General features: G+C 35.6%; 1 protein-coding gene across 2 annotated transcripts in view; it reads right to left on the reverse strand.

Moving 5' to 3' along the window:
- Positions 1-17,225, reverse strand: part of LOC134673516 (uncharacterized) — a 297,423-nt gene that overhangs the window by 278,804 nt on the left and 1,394 nt on the right. The window lies entirely within an intron of this gene.

Here is a 17,225-nt window from a genome sequence, read left to right on the forward strand (position 1 = left end):
TTCTAACTAAAATAACGGATAGGGATTACCGATTATTAAGTATCTACAGCTTGTTAGATGACAGAAGTTTAATAAATACAAAGACAAAACTTTTGCGATTTATTTAAAATTTACCGAGACTGGTAAATTGTTCAAAATGACATTTTCAGGCAGATTTCATTAAGAAAATTAGTTTCAGCAAATATCGAGAGCGTATTGACGGCTGGGAGTTTATCGATTTACGCGTCTGCCTCATCCATTATTAACCACAAGATTCGATGTTCGGCTTCAAGTAACAAGTTTCTCTAAGCATGTTCGTAAAATGATACGGGCCCAACAAATTCGGGGCAGCCGCAACGTGCAAGCTTCGAAGTTCCAGTCATGCCATAAACATCTTGGAAATAAGAGAAGTAAGTGGATATCATTTATTCCACCTATAAACATGTAACCATTCATAAAATGACTAGATGAAAGTTTAATAAAACAATTTTAGAGAACTTGCGCTTACTATGGGATTTCACGTTTTAAGTTTTAAAAAATTCAGGGTAACATCAACCTATCCAGGCTTTTTAGGTATTTATAATTAGCTAAAAATTTAATATGTTCTTTAAAAATCACATGTGACGAAGCTAATTTTTTATTTTATTTAACTAATAGATTAGGTAACGTGACGTTTTCTATTTATTATTATAATTCATCAAAAGTGCTTTTTTAAATACTTATACATATTGGGGGTCCGTTCTTTTATATCACTTTCAGTAGTTCTTGTAAAAGAATTTTTCATTACTTACTTATAACTTTATATTTATTACAGCTTGAATATCTACCTTTTGATAGATAATTATTTTATAAATATTCAGAAAGTAATTAACATTTTTGATTGTGCAAAATATCATAAAAGTACGAGTAAATAGGTAGTACATTAATTTATTTCGATTTCAGATCCATAAGAATGTATTTGACTAATTTTTTCACCTTAAAATATTTACGCTTTTCGACACCAAGAAAGATGCCAGCAATGATGTATCACAGTATTTAATACCACAATATCAGGTGACGTGGGGGCACTATAAATATATGCAGAAGGATTTGGGCTCTCATAAGGACCGCCCTAAATCTTGCAGCCAGCCATCGGGACCCTCATCACGCGAGATGATGTGGCGTTCTAGAGATTAGATAATGTATCTGAATATACTGTTATATTTGATTAACTTAAAAGATGGAAAAAATGTAAAGTAAAAAAAATTAAACCTCATTGAAAATTTGTTTCAAAAAGTTGCTGAAAATATAACATTGGCTATTATTGTGCTATGTAGATATGTTTTATGGACCTGACTTCTGTATAGAGGTGTTGAGATTACTTGTGTAAATTGAGATAAAGAAAATATTGGTTTATGATAGATAGCATTAATTGGCTAGCACGTTATTAGTTCGCGGATTATCAAAGCAATATGTGTTTCTCTTAATTAATATGGATTTCTAGTCTACAAAGTAACACCTGATTCCATATTTTTTTGTCACTGAAACTTTGGGCAATTCCATCAATCAAGCAATCGATAGCTACAATCATTTAAAATCCATTATTTATGTTTATTTAAAATTCTTAAACAAATGACACCTTGATTTGTAGCTGAAAAGTCGATTTGTTACTGAAATGAATCGCCATCACGTTCGTTTCTCATTCAAGGCTGTCAGGAAATATTAATGAGAAAATGAAGGAATGAAGCTGTTGTTTTATTAATCCATATCCTGTATCAGAATCAATGCCTGATAGATGCTGCGGGGTAGTCTTAAAACTAGACTGGCTTTCTACCTACAACCGACCGACAACCTAATTACTAGTATTAGTGAGTGTTACTCGATATTTCAAACAATTTTCAGAGGTGTACGAATAAAAACCGGGCAAGTGCGAGTCGGACTCGCGCACGAAGGGTTCCGTACCATAATGCAAAAAAAAAACAAAAAAAATTAAAAAAAAGGTCACCTATTTAAGTACTGACCACGCCCGACGTTGCTTAACTTTGGTCAAAAATCACGTTTGTTGTCGCCCCATTTAAATCTTTATTTTATTCTTTTTTTAGTATTTGTTGTTATAGCGGCAACAGAAATACATCATCTGTGAAAATTTCAACTGTCTAGCTATCACGGTTCGTGAGATGCAGCCTGGTGACAGACAGACGGACGGACGGACGGACAGCGAAGTCTTAGTAATAGGGTCCCGTTTTACCCTTTGGGTACGGAACGACGGAAGACAGTTGAAATTTTCACAGATGATGTATTTCTGTTGCCGCTATAACAACAAATACTAAAAACAGAATAAAATAAAGATTTAAATGGGGCTCCCATACAACAAACGTGATTTTTGATCAAAGTTAAGCAACGTCGGGAGTGGTCAGTACTTGGATGGGTGACCGTTTTTTTTTTGCTTTTTTTTCGTTTTTTTTTTTTGCATTATGGTACGGAACCCTTCGTGCGCGTGTCCGACTCGCACTTGCCCGGTTTTATTACAATCACATTACTTCAAAACTTAATTTTTCTTGGAATGAAATATTTTGTAAGCGTTTCTCGGCGCATTGGTATTTTCACTGTAATGACGTGTAAACATAATTGTATTAAATTAATAAATAAATAAAAACAATACCCCAAAGTCTGAAGTACTCATTCAACCACATCATTAGGTTGGTGCTTATTTAAATGAAAGATTACACGTTTTTTTGTTCAAAGTCCTCTAATGAAATAAACGTCGCTCACCTCTTCATTCGTGCACTCGCACCAAGGCATCAAACAAACGCAGACGGAGTTCTAAGGACAAAATGCTAATGATTTATGTTGCTGCTGAGACGTTAGGCATATCCATCCACCGTCGTGATAAATGTATTTTGCGCAAATTGTCTACTCTGCACGATTGTTCGCTATTTGTAGGACTAGAGTGGCCCCAGCCATTACGGAAGTAATATAGAATTTGTGTTCCTACGATGCATTCCTTGACTTCGCTGAGTTAATTAATTATAATTCTATCATATTTATATGTAATTAGTATTTACGTAATTTAACTAAATATTGTCTGAACGGTCTACAAATTAGTATAAAACGATGTTGGTGCGCTCATTCAAGTTTTCTAACAAAATGCATGATAGAACAATTACAATTTACTTAACCTATCCAACCAAAACATAGCTTATCGTCTGACAAAGCAAGGTTCTATCTATACACTTATGTTAGATACAAGTCACGGAAACCAGGCAATTGATCCGCAATACAAGTAGCATCAGGAAGCACTGGCGAGAGCCTGTAACAGTGTCCATGGAATAATTAAGATGGACAAACACGAACACGCTATCAAGGAGCCCGACTCCTGTGCATTCGATTGACATATTGCCTTACGTGGACAGGATTGATTTGTATTGCCTTAGGTATATAGCACAAATTGTCTTTATAATTTTTCCGTGATAAAAAAATAATACTGTACCTACATCTACATGCATACAGTGCTCGCGCATTGTACCTATTTAATTAATATTTATTAACTAAACAAAGTCAATAACCAAAATGTTCCCAAGTTATACTCAATAGAATCTTTGCTTTTATAATACAAAGTTTTCAGTCTAATGTATCTAAGGATATGCTGCCCAACTGCACTAACATACCTATACCTACTATTTACTATCTCTATCTTTAGGATTCAAACAACGCAGCTGATCTGTTCAAAACTTCAGACTATAATTTATACAGTTTTATCAGTGGATTGAGCTACCACGTCATTTCCAAAAGTTACAAGGATTTGTAAAATGAAATAGGCCAGCAGTACAGTCGGCTGTAATTTATAAGGGCGTTCGACGTGGTTTGACAAGCACTGATTTATGGAGCAACTCCTGACTCAGACGAGCTAACGCCGACTCCGCATGTCGCTTTTGTACTCGTCACGAGCGATTCGACAGTTCTACAGAATAACAGTTCTGTTGGTTGTGCAGAAATTAACTGCGCGAATATATTTTTTGATATATGCATCATGTTTATGGACATTGATATAAAAGGGGCATTTTGTAAAATGCTCTACTTGATACATCTTCATCTTTACATTAAAATTTATGAATATTAATGATATTTTAGAATCAGTCGTTGTCAACAGAACTGTGATCTTCGAATGACAATAGAACGTTCAAGTAAATCCATCTAAATACATTAAATATAAGGGGGAAACCGTTGTGGAAGGTAGGAAAGATATAACAATAGGCTGGTAGGTTGTTCGTGTCCTATTCAAAGTCCCCGCGGGATTTGGAGGGAGATCCCGTGGCCCACTTTCCCCCGTTGCGCTTTCTTTCACCGACGCGTAATGACGCCCGGCTGGGGAAACTTGGAAATATTAAAATGAGCAAGCACTTGTTTCGTAAAACGAGTATTGCTGAAGACTTCGCACCTTCGGATGCTTTATGATTCAGTTCACGAACAAAGCCTCGGGACTTGATTTGCGTGGTTAGCGTAGCTTTATCACGACACTTTTGTTGTCAAGACATAAAATCTCAGTAAGCGATGCTAGGTAGATATTATTTCAATAAGTCTCAATAATGAAATTATAAAATTTACGATTAAATTTAAATAAGACGTTCCATTCGTTTGTTTTATTATCATAAATCAAAAACTTCACAGTTTACGAAATACATTTTTATAGTAGTGAGCCAAAATGCTGCAAAGCATTGATCGTGGAGATAGTAAAATGTTGAACGAGGGCCAAATATTTATTCAAAGGGCGACATCATGTGAATAACACCATAATATGTTCGGGTTTTCTGTCTATTTTGTGTAAAATATTATTCAGTCATGTATCTTCACAGCTATTGATCAAGGACGTAACATTGCCACTGCCAGGCCATTTTATTTAAATAGACAATTTGATATCGGCTGGAAATTAGTTTGCTTGTGTTAATCTATATTAATATTATAGATTATCAAAATACGTCAGGAGCGCTAAATGTAATTTACGTTTCAGAAAGGTCTCCAGTGAGTAATGTCTCCTGCGATTTGACTGTCAAGCTAGAAGAACGATAGAAGGCGTTCGACGTCAATGATTTATACCCGCTCTTAGCCTGAATGATAAAATATCACCTTTTGCAAAATGACTATTGTATTATTGTCTCTAATATCACTTGAGACGTTGTGCTACTGAGCACGCGGTATCTTATGTGCAAGCCGGCTTAGCTTGGTGCAAATGTTTGAGTTCGTAACTTTGCATTTTACAGCGTTGGTGCAATTTACTTTATTGTTGGCGCACACTGATACCCACCGACTGTTTACAGTCGTTGGTAGTTTCCAGCAAACAAGTACATAGATAAATAAACTTAAATACACAGTCAATGGTATAAAACCGGGTTCAAATACGTCATCGTCAGTCTCCCCCAAGTGAAGTCCTACGCGTAACATTATTTAAACAAAAAGTGTGATAGCGGGTTACTCGTTTAAAACAAATCGTACAATTCCAGAGATGTTAAGACACACAAGACAAAACCCCGTGACAAGATAAATAAAACTCATCACCTCGTAGGGAGTTTTCACTATGGGCTATAAAGTTTTACGAGCTCTCCTAGTTATATTCGTGACGAGTACAAACGGTGCCACGGTGATGAAAGTGGTAAATGAGGTGTTTTATTCAAACCGCTTCGTGCCACAAACGACTGGCACATAAATAATAATTAGCTTCGCCAATAAATATGGTGACAAAGGACATATTTTTATTAGTACCTATACTTTTTCAATTGAATATAATTTCGTAAGCATCCGATTATCATCATTATACATACAGTATGTAACTGAACGAAAAGCAATTATACTCAAACCCGTTGATAGTTAGGTCATACTAAGCAACTTTTACTATGGGACCAACTCCTAAATCGCGAAAAAAAATTGACTCTCCCATAGGAAATTAATCAACATCAGACCAGCAAAATGTATGAAACATCCAATTTTTTTACCGCGTTTTCGGGGTTGGTCCCATGGAAAAAGTTACTCAGTATGACCTAAACATTATCGGGTTTGAGTAATTACTTTTCGTTTAGTTACATACTGTATAAATGGAAAATAAATAGCTTACTCACTTTTGGTATCCATGCGGCGATGCTTTATTAATATCTGTTAATAAATGTACTTGACAGGTCTCGTAAAAGTAGGTCTCGTCTTGTTTCTGTCGTCATATATGACGATCAACGTCTTAATTTGTATTTTTTTTATATATTTATTAAACCTTTTATCTAATAAATGATAAGATTTGGGCGGTAGGTGTCAGTTTCGACAGAAACCAATTGAGATTTTGGACACAATCTCTATAATTTAGATTCTGGTTACTTCAGATTACCTATAGTTCGGTTTCTGAATGAGACGGTTTCGGGAAAAAACGTATGAAGTTTAAGTCACTTTTTATTCAATTCAATTTCTGAGTAGGTCAGATTCTTAGCAGATTACGGTCATTATAGTATCAAATCAGATGACCATTAAGTTTGACATTGCCAACCGCGTCTCTCGAGCTTAGAGAACATAACCAAACTCAGTGGTCATTAACAGGCGTTCCCCTCTGTCGAAAATATGCGGCCAATGGTCAATCACATGTATGGACTGACGTTTATCTGACATGGCTATGTTTACGTTAGGTACGTATATATCAGAAATCTCATTTTTTCGTATCAAACTTAATGGTCATCTGATTTGATACTATAATGGCCGTAACCTGCTAAGAATCTGACCTACTCAGAAATTGAATTGAAAAAAAGTGACTTAAACTTCATACGTTTTTTTCCGAAACCGTCTCATTCAGAAACCGAACTATAGGTAATCTGAAGTAACCAGAATCTAAATTATAGAGATTTTGTCCAAAATCTCAACTGGTTTTTGTCGAAACTGACACCTACCGCCCAAATCAATGATAATAGGTAGAGAGTTTCAGCTAATAATAGGTAAATATTCCTGAAAGTGTGCTAAATTACTTCAATTGGCACAACTTCAAAATATGGTTGATTGATGAAATATGTTTTATTTTGGCTGTAAACCACACCACATAATTATAACTAAACAAGAGTAAACAGACGCCAGACAAATTACCTACATGTGTTCACTTAATTGGTGCCCAAGAAAACAAATTAAAATATATAGTTATTTACAGCACGCATCATAATTAAGTTGTTGCGAAGTGTTGTGCAGAAACTAAAAGATTATATTATATCATATTAGAGTGGATGCCGTGGCAAAAATAATTATGGGTCTACATTTTCACACTATTTGGGCCCGATTCGGATTTTGAAATAGACATCTACTAGATATCTTTTAGACGTCACCAAAATACGATAACGATATGTTTAAGATCTAACCTGCCAAATTTGACATTTATGCGATTCTGGAGATACTCTTGAACGATTTCCACAAGATATAACTTAGAGATCCAATTCACATCTAATAGATATGGAACACTATCTGACGTAAAAATTACCTACACTGGTTGCCCGAATTGAGCTGCAAAAGAGAACTAGTTGAAATCTAAACTATAACGTATCTAGAATGGATCTAGTACGTGTCGTCTCTTGTGAATATCTTGAAGTTCGAATACGGCAGTATGTCACAGTTAGTACCGTCAAATAATTCAGTAACCCATACCATACTGGTACATCATAATATATCAACTTTGTTTTAAACAATGAGAAGAGTCCGTACCGTTGTCGTGATGTCGTGTTAAAAAAATTCCCATTTAATACCACGGCAATATTTCCGGCAATCAGTTCCACTGATAGGTACAAATATCTGAACACGCCTCTATTGTCAGGGCGTTAGAGTGCGCGTTCAGATATTGTGAACACCTTGGCCGCTCCGATATATCTGATGGCGACTGTACATGTTCCTTTACAAATCCTTTGTTTTATTTTCATATTAAAGATACACACACATCTCTAACAGACTTAGATTTCTAACTTTACTCACTGTATGGTGTACTCTACACTCAAGTCTCTTAGATATATGACTAGAAGAACTGATATCTATTTCTTAACTTTAAATAGGGGCTAAAAGGTACACCCAGCTGCAAAAGTGCATTGCCACTTTATGAATAAATTCCATTCATAATATTATTTAAGCTTCATTTGTTCTACAGTCAGGTTGTTAATTTTTATTTTTTATTTTGTTTTGGGCTGACTCCAGATCCCATCTGCTGGGTGGGCACCCATTCATAATATGCATGCAATTCTACAGCTCGCTATACGTAATCGGAGCACTCTCTCTTATTACGACTATATTCATTGAAAATTTAAGGCCTCGGTAACCACATTCGCATAAAATCATATACTGCAAGATCAACACGTCTACTCACCAAAAACAGGGCCCCCTATAAACATCAGGGATCCTAGCCCCTATATAACTAAGCCTAGTTTTGAAAGCCAGGCCTTCAAATGAGTAATTTCCATGTAAGAAATAAGTACGTCGTCGGCGCGTATTGTTCTCGAGGCAGTGCCATCTTACATGACAGTCGCTAGGTGCGGTGACGAATCCTCCCCAACTATTTTTATATTCGTTCTGAATACAGATTTTCCGCTCAACTGGCCTTGACTTGCATATACTGTACAAACGTGAATTTAGTGTCCTATTTATTTGGGCTTGACATATTTTTCAGTCAGTGCAGAAGTCGTGGTCGAATAATAAAATGTGAAGAGTTTCGTTAGTTACAAGTATAAATATAACTCTTTTTATACAAATGTCGTTGTTTAGTCTTTAAAACCTGTTTTAGATTATTCTTCTTTACAGTCGTATCCTCATTGCTGAGGGTCGTGATTACCAGCGCTTAATACCACTTTATTCCAGGCACTCCTATCCTGCGCTATTTGCAGGCAGGTCTGGGCCTTGAGTCCTGCATATGACTTTATATACTGTGTCTATCCACCACTACCCGCTCTTCCTCTACTTCTCTTTCCTTCTACGTGACCAACCATCATCAATACCTCTAGACTATCTTCGCGTCTAGCCACGTACGTGTCCGAAGAATCGAAGTCTGCATGGGCGTACGCAGCATTTTTTAAGGGGTGGATGTAGGGAAGGATGGGTACGTTGTAACAGGTACTGTTGAAACAGAAATTCTTAGCTTATTGTCAGATATACGTACCAGGGTGGGGCAACTGCCCCACCTTGCCCCACCGTAGGTACGCCTATGGAAGTCTGCCCTGTGTGCAAATAGTGGAGAGTCGTGTTTGAATTTTCAGCTGGCTAAAGATTGATTCGTTTGTGATTCGTCGTAGATTATACCTATACCGTAAAAATTGGATTGTTATTATATAGACAAGGCTTATTTTAATAATTAACGGGGAGTAAGTACAGTCGACTTCAAGGATATTTTTACTTTTTTCTCCTTTTCACAAAGGGCTAAAGTGTAAAGGTGCATAAGTGTAAACATATTTTTGACATCGGCAAACATTTTATACCTATCTGGAATTTATTTATAAGGGTTGATCCAGGTGAGTTTGATTCGGATATAAGAAAATATGTATTTTACTTTTTGTTTAGTACTTGGACACAATTAGTTATATTAAGGCTACAAATATAATGACCACCAAAAAATACTTTGGTACCCTTAATAAAAAAATCATGCTTACCAAAAAAAATTACTGAACACCAAAAAAATAAGGCCTAAAATTACAAATGTACCACCATTTTAATTACGACTGCACTTCAAATTGTATTCGAATACCCAATATATTGAATGATTACCAAAAATCATTAATGATCACCAAATCTTGAAGACCAAATAAATGCGATATTTTCACCTAAATAAACCACTGTGATACCAAAAAATTTATACATATTACCAAATAAAGTAAAATGATGCCAAAATTACTAGCCCCTCCCGCTCAACCCCCGTACCTCGCACCGCATAACTTAGGTAGGCATACTGAAATGCTACTAGAAAAGTATGTTAGGTTAGGTTTGTACTGCTATCAGTTAAGTGGGCTAGGTTAACACTGCGACCCTTACAGAAACGAATTGCTACTAGAAAAGTGGGTTAAGTTAGGTTTGAACTGCGACCCTTACAGAAAAGAAATGCTACTAGAAAAGTGGGTTAGGTTAGGTTTGAACTGCGAACCTTACAGAAACGAAATGTTACTAGAAAAGTGGGTTAGGTTAGGTTTGAACTGTGACCCATACAGAAACGAAATTCTACTAGAAAAGTGGGTTAGGTTAGGTTTGAACTGCGACCCTTCCAGATAAGAAATGCTACTAGAAAAGTGGGTTAGGTTAGGTTTGAACTGCGAACCTTACAGAAACGAAATGTTACTAGAAAAGTGGGTTAGGTTAGATTTGAACTGCAACCCATACAGAAACGAAATGCTACTAGAAAATTTTGCTTTGCTTTAATAGGATAGCAAGATTTAAAAATTTGGTTATAATTTTACACTAAAATGGAGTTCTAATTTTGGTGGTCATTTACTATTTTTGGGTTTACAATGATTATTTTGGTGTCATTTTATTTAATAGGATAGCACGATGTAAAAATTTGGTTATCAATTGACATTAAATTGGGGTTTGAAATTTGGTAATTATTTACAATTTTTGGGTTAATAATGATTAATTTGGTGTCATTTCCTTTAATAGGATAGTAAAATGTAATAAAATTGGTAATCATTTCACATTAAAATGGTGTTATATTTTTGGTGATCATTCATTATTTTAGGGTGGTAAAGTAGATTTTTTGGTATTAATTTTTATTAAATCTGGTGATCAGTTAAATAGCAGCCTTAAGATTATAAGGAGAAAAAAATATTTTTATAAAAACTCAACACACTCTACAGTGATGAATACGGAAAGCACGCGGCGAAACTAAATTCACCGGCATCGGCAGTAAAACGTGAACAGTAAAAAATCCATAAAATCCCCGAACCACTTAAGAGCGACACGTCTCGGAAGTTCACACTAGAATTATATAGTGTACATGTATCATCCTCGGCAGAGACGGTATTAATTATTTGCATATTAATACATGAGAATTAACTCGCTCTCGGAGACAATAGAAGGCCGCCGACGCCGTGTCATAGCAATAGAATTCGCCTTGGCACTCGGTCGTAGATTACTCGGGAAGATTTGGCTCTTCGACAACTGTCGGGCATGCAACTAGCAAACAATTCGTTCGATGACAAAATGTATATTATTCTTATTAGCTTATAAGGATTATAACGCGCTAGCAACCCGCCCCGGCATCGCACGGGGTAGCAAATTATACACCTAACCCTTCCTCAAGGATCATTCTATTGATAGGTGAAAAGCGCATGAAAATCCGTTCAGTAGTTTTAGAGTTTATCGTTAACATACAAATGGAAAGACGCAACAGGGGACTTTGTCTTAATACGAGTAGGTGTAGTGATTCATAAAAAAAACGAACAGTAAGTATTAGTCGAAATTCACGATTGTGGTCAAATATCAAATAGGTTCAATTTCTTTCAAAGGAAAAAGGAACAATACAAATGATGACTTCATCAAAAAGTAAATAGAGCAAATGTGTTTGGGAGGTCTTTAATCATTAAAACACATAATGAGCATCCTAATTATGCCACTTTAATAACTCTGGTCGTAAGTCAGATCCAGATTTATTTCCTTCTGATTTTACTCGATCTTATAAGTAGGTTAATACCGTGCTGATTCCGATTATTTCAATGTATATATAGATAGAATGGCATCAATTAATCGTGAATGAGCCGGTATCCAACTAATAGCTTATATACGTCCGGTAATGTATGCGATACTTAGCGAATGCCAACATATTTAGGGGTTAACACTTGTGCTTTATTTATTCGGGTTGGTCTGTGATTTACTCTCAACTCAACGAACAGGCGTTTTCTAATTTTATTAACGGGATATGAATTAGAGCTGCATTAGATAGGGATTTGATCTGATTCATATCCTGTTATTAAAATTAGAATACGCCTGGAAGACGCGTAGCGTGTAACTAATGTTAATAACCCACTTTACGTTCGGGCGAATGATTGAAATAAATGTTTGTTCGTCTTGTCTACCAACATCGGTAAAATGACAAGTTTAGTTTAAGCAGTCGATGATCAGCAATGAGATGTTATTTAATCTAATAGCTTATGCCAGTCCGGTAGCGTATGTGATAACTACGTAGCGATCGCTGACATATTTAGGAGTTCACACGCACTGGTGCTTTATATATTCTCGACAAAGACGCGTAGCGCGTAGTGTTAATAACCCACTTTACGTTCAGGTGAATAATTTGAATAACTGTTTGCTCATCTCGTCTACATCGGTAATTACCTGATTTAAAAAAGAAAAAAGCTAGCTAATAATTAATCCATTATCAACATTGAGCTCCTATTTTAATTTTCAAAGCTTTATTTAAATTGGCATATATCATATCATAATGGTAGCTTTGGAATAAATAAAACGTTTTAATAACCCATCTAATAAAACTCCTTCCTAACTATTATAACTATTTCTAAACATGACTGTCATCTTACTAACTACTAGGGAACTTCTGGACTTTAAAGCTCATCTATACACATATGATTTTTCATATCTCATGCTCTGAAAGTGGGTCATTGTTGTTCTAAAGGGAGCGCAGAAAGTGATACGTTTATGCTCTAGTGCAGAAAAGTGGTGTACTCCTCTGCGTCCCCGTCCCACGAACAACTGGGTGGACACAAAAAGGAAAATTAGTGTCTTTATTTCCTCGCCTGGAATAATTGGTAATTGTTTAATTTTACTAATCCCACGTTGATCCTTTTTTTATAAAAAAATGATGTAAGTGAATTGTTAAAAACAAATTATTCTTAATTTCTTTCGTTGAATTCTATTTACTCGATTTCATAAGGCGGGAACCAAAAGCAATACACCAAAAATATTTTTTAAACCTTACACTTGCGTAAATGAGCAAAGGCAGAATCTTATACAGCCACAGTTAAACGTTTGTACGATATTAAATCGATTTTTAAAGTTATAGACGGTCAAGCAAATCTTGGCAGTAGAAAAAGGCGCGAAATTCAAATTTTCTATGAGACGGTAACCCTTCGCGCCTACATTTTTCAAATTTGCCGCCTTTTTCTACTGTCAAGATCTGCTTGACCAACTATATTTGGCACTATATTCATGAAAATAAAATAAAATATAAGATAAAAATTACCTACTTATATTATGAATTAAATTGTTATTTAATATTTAAAATACTTTTATTATGTTATTACGTGGTGCGGCGCACCAAGGTCGCGGTGTGGTCCAGTAGTCTGTTGCGGCTTTTAGAACCAAAAAGTATAAAATTAAAAAGTAAGAGGCAATCCCGCTGATTTGCATACTATTATAATGAACTGATCATTTTAAAATTACTGCAGTTTGTTAAAAAATGTGTGTTTTCGTAAATATTGCAATCTAAATGATTTTCGCTAGGGGTTATTAATCTTCACACATGTAAAGTCTCCGATTGCAAGTAAGTCCTAAGGAAAATAAATCATGGCCGTAGATCTATTAGGTACTTCCATTACTGATTTTGCGAAATTGCCTTGTCTTGTTTGGTTTCCTCGCATTCGATATGAAAAGTAGAGTGTTTAACTCGGGTGAAAGGCACTATTTCTGTCTCGGACTATTGGCGCTCTCACTGCGTTCGAGCGCCAAACTACCTCGACAGAAATGGGTGCCTTTCAACCCTTGGTTAACAATCTACTATTGCTACAAGTGGGGCGCAAATAAATATTTCCTAGCTAATTTTTAGGGTTCCGTAGCCAAATGGCAAAAAACGGAACCCTTATGGATTCGTCATGTCTGTCCGTCTGTCTGTCCGTCTGTCTGTCCGTCTGTCTGTCCGTCTGTCTGTCCGTATATGTCACAGCCACTTTGTTCCGAAACTATAAGAACTATAATGTTGAAACTTGGTAAGTAGATGTATTCTGTGAACCGGATTAAGATTTTTACACAAAAATAGAAAAAAAACGATAAATTTTGGGGGTCCCTCATACTTAGACCTGAAACTCAAAAAGATTTTTTCATCAAACCCATACGTGTGGGGTCTTCAAAAATGATATTGAGGTTTCTAATATCATTTTTTTTCTAAACTGAATAGTTTGCGCGAGAGACACTTCCAAAGTGGTAAAATGTGTGTGTCCCCCCCCCCCCCTGTAACTTCTAAAATAAGAAAATGATAAAACTTAAAAAAATATATGATGTCCATTACCATGCAAACCTCCACCGAAAATTGGTTTGAACGAGATCTAGTAAGTAGTTTTTTTAAATACGTCATAAATCGTAAACCGCTATTTTATTATGTTACTGGCTGTTACGGAACCCTTCATGGGCGAGTCCGACTCGCACTTGGCCGCTTTTTTATATAGGTAGGTAAGTGTACGAGGGCCAGCGCTGCTCTTAAAAGTGCAAACTTGCAACAACAACTACATAGTTTAACAAACTGTAGTACACAGCTCAACCCTCCATTATATGTAGATGAACGTTTCAACGTCATTTAATATTAATTTGTATGTAAGTACCTAGTTGTAGCTATATACAAAGTCTAGTTTTTAATAATAGATCATGAATTCAGGGAACCGAATACCGGTAAGTATATTTTTCAAACAAAATAACCGGTATTCAATTTCGGTATCACGGTTATATATGTATATTTTTACAGTTAATTTAGCTAACCGTATCAATCATTATCTTAAGAAATATTGTAAATGCTCTGAGATATTTAGATTTTTAGTTATATCGGTAACGGTCATGATGACATATCAATCAAAGTGTAAATTTTGTCTGATATTTCTATTCGAATGCATTATTCATAGAAACCCAAAGAGATCATAACTTACGAGTATATTGTGATATCACAGTCATATTTACAGCCCTTGCTATACAGTTCTACGAAAACCAAGTAGGATAGTAGAAATGAGAAACGATATCTGTAAGACCCAAGTACATTTTGTACAGTAATGTGTCAAGTTTATCAAGCTATCGGATAAACTAAAAGAGTAACCTTTTGCGCGAACTGATTCTTTTATTTCCCTGTTTTCTTTGTTCCCAGAATCTACATCTACAGTTTATTCCAACGCGGAATCTAAATTGCTTTTAAAGGAAGTCTAAAACAATGCAATTCTAGAAAGCTAGAAATAGCTTTACTGTTTCCTTGCACCTAATATAACTAGCTCGATAGCGTCACTATCAAAGAAAAGTCAAAGATAATAAATATACCTATTATAAATAATAAAGGATAAAAAAATATTGTTATTGACCGTTCCATTACGTTTCAAAAATAACAATTACGCATTGCATATTTAAGGTTCTGCCCTTAAAGCATTTAATAACTGGAGTCGCCTTTAAGAGCTTACCCCTCTGCCGAAAACCTTGCACAATTGTGCAAATTTGTATGGACTAACGTTTATCTGACATGGCTATTTGTACTTTACTTACAAATCATATACCTATAGCCATACATTTGACGTGCCCCTCCCCCGAAAAAGTCGGCAGACTGTTTTATACAGAAAATGACAGCCAAGGCGTCTCCAGTTATTACGAGTAAATGCTCTTAGGTTCCGCCTCAATTAAGGACGCAATTGTTCCAATTTTGGGATCTCTGGGCAGGAACTTCATAAAATAACCTTATTTTCTGATTAATTTAACTCTTATTCACATCAAGAGGTCATCAACCCCAACTTATTGTCATCATCATCATCATCATCTCAGCCATAAGACGTCCACTGCTGAACATAGGCCTCCCCCTTCGACCTCCATACGTGCCGGTTGGAAGCGACCCGCATCCAGCGTCTTCCGGCGACCTTAACAAGACGACCTTATTGTAATGTGTGATAAAACCATTAACTATATCCACCCGAGCCGTTAACTACATTGTCCACGTGAGGAATAGCAATATTTTTAAAGTATGTTTAATGACCCATCTAAATGAGTCCAGTTTTAAATGGAGCTGAAGTACATTGGGAACGAAATAATATATCCAAATCGTCCAGTAATTGTCCAGTCGTATTGATACTTATCTTATCCTATATATTTTCGGAGCATTCATGTCACATTTGATGTTTTGTTTATCAATTTTATACATGTTTTCCCTTTTGAAACTACTTACTAGTCTAATAGGTAATTAAATAAATAAATCGAGATTAGGTTTTTAATAATCCTTAAAAAGGTAGGTAAGTGAGTAACGGTTTCAACAGAAACAAATCTAAAATCCTGCATTGTCTATGTTAATTAATACACTAGAGATAGGGAACTGGCATACCTATTATGAACTCCTTTTTAGGGTTTCGTAGTTACCTAGACATCCTTATAATTTCGCCATGTCAGTCTGTCTGTCTGTCCGAGGCATTGCCCCGTGATCGTTAGATTCGTTAGTGCTAGAAAGCTGCAGATTGGCATGAATACATAAATCATACATTGCGACAGAACGGTAAAATAAAAACTATAGAACGGTAAAACAAAATTTTTGGGGTACCTCCCATACAAAATGTTTTTTTTTGCTTTGACACAATAGTGTGGGGTATCGTTGGATAGGTCTTTCAATAGCGAACATCATCGGTTCAGTCGTTATTGAGTTATTGCAAAAAATCTTCTCTTTTTAGTAAAAAGACGTACAAAGAGCTTCAAAGGTACTCCCTTATGCTTGTAATGCATATGTATGATACTTACTAATAGCCCGTTTGGCCTATCTTGACAGAATGGTAACTATGAACCCCTACACTGAGCATGGCCCGACATGCTCTTGGCCGATTTTTTGAAATTATATTTTACTAAGGATTTGTTTTTTATCTGTCTCTACACTAGTTAAATGATAAAAATCGTCTGTAGAGATTTAAGCATAAAGCTAAAAAAATTAAGTACAGTCACCATCAGTTATATCGAAGCAGCTGTGTTTAAAAACATCTGACGATCTGCGTGTTGAGATATTTTTGAGCATTTCGGCCTCTCCGATATATCTGATGCCGACCCCTATACAATTTTATAAAATGAGAAAAGGTCTGCTACCGCTAACACCTGATAATAAACCCGCCTGTTAAATAAAATACGCGAACTCCAGTTGTACTGCTATAATACGAGTAATATATTATCTCATTACTTCAAAAGCTGTGATGACTTGATGAGACAATCTCTTAAGCGTCAACATATAATGGGTTAGGTTTTTAAACAACAAAACACTTAGGTTTAAGTGTCAGTTAAGAAAAGTCTTAATTTAAACCATATTCTATGACATACCTATATAACACTTAAGCACAGAAGGAAGAACGTTA

This window comes from Cydia fagiglandana, chromosome 18 (assembly GCF_963556715.1).
Source record: "Cydia fagiglandana chromosome 18, ilCydFagi1.1, whole genome shotgun sequence".
In the NCBI taxonomy this organism is placed as follows: Eukaryota; Metazoa; Arthropoda; class Insecta; order Lepidoptera; family Tortricidae; genus Cydia; species Cydia fagiglandana.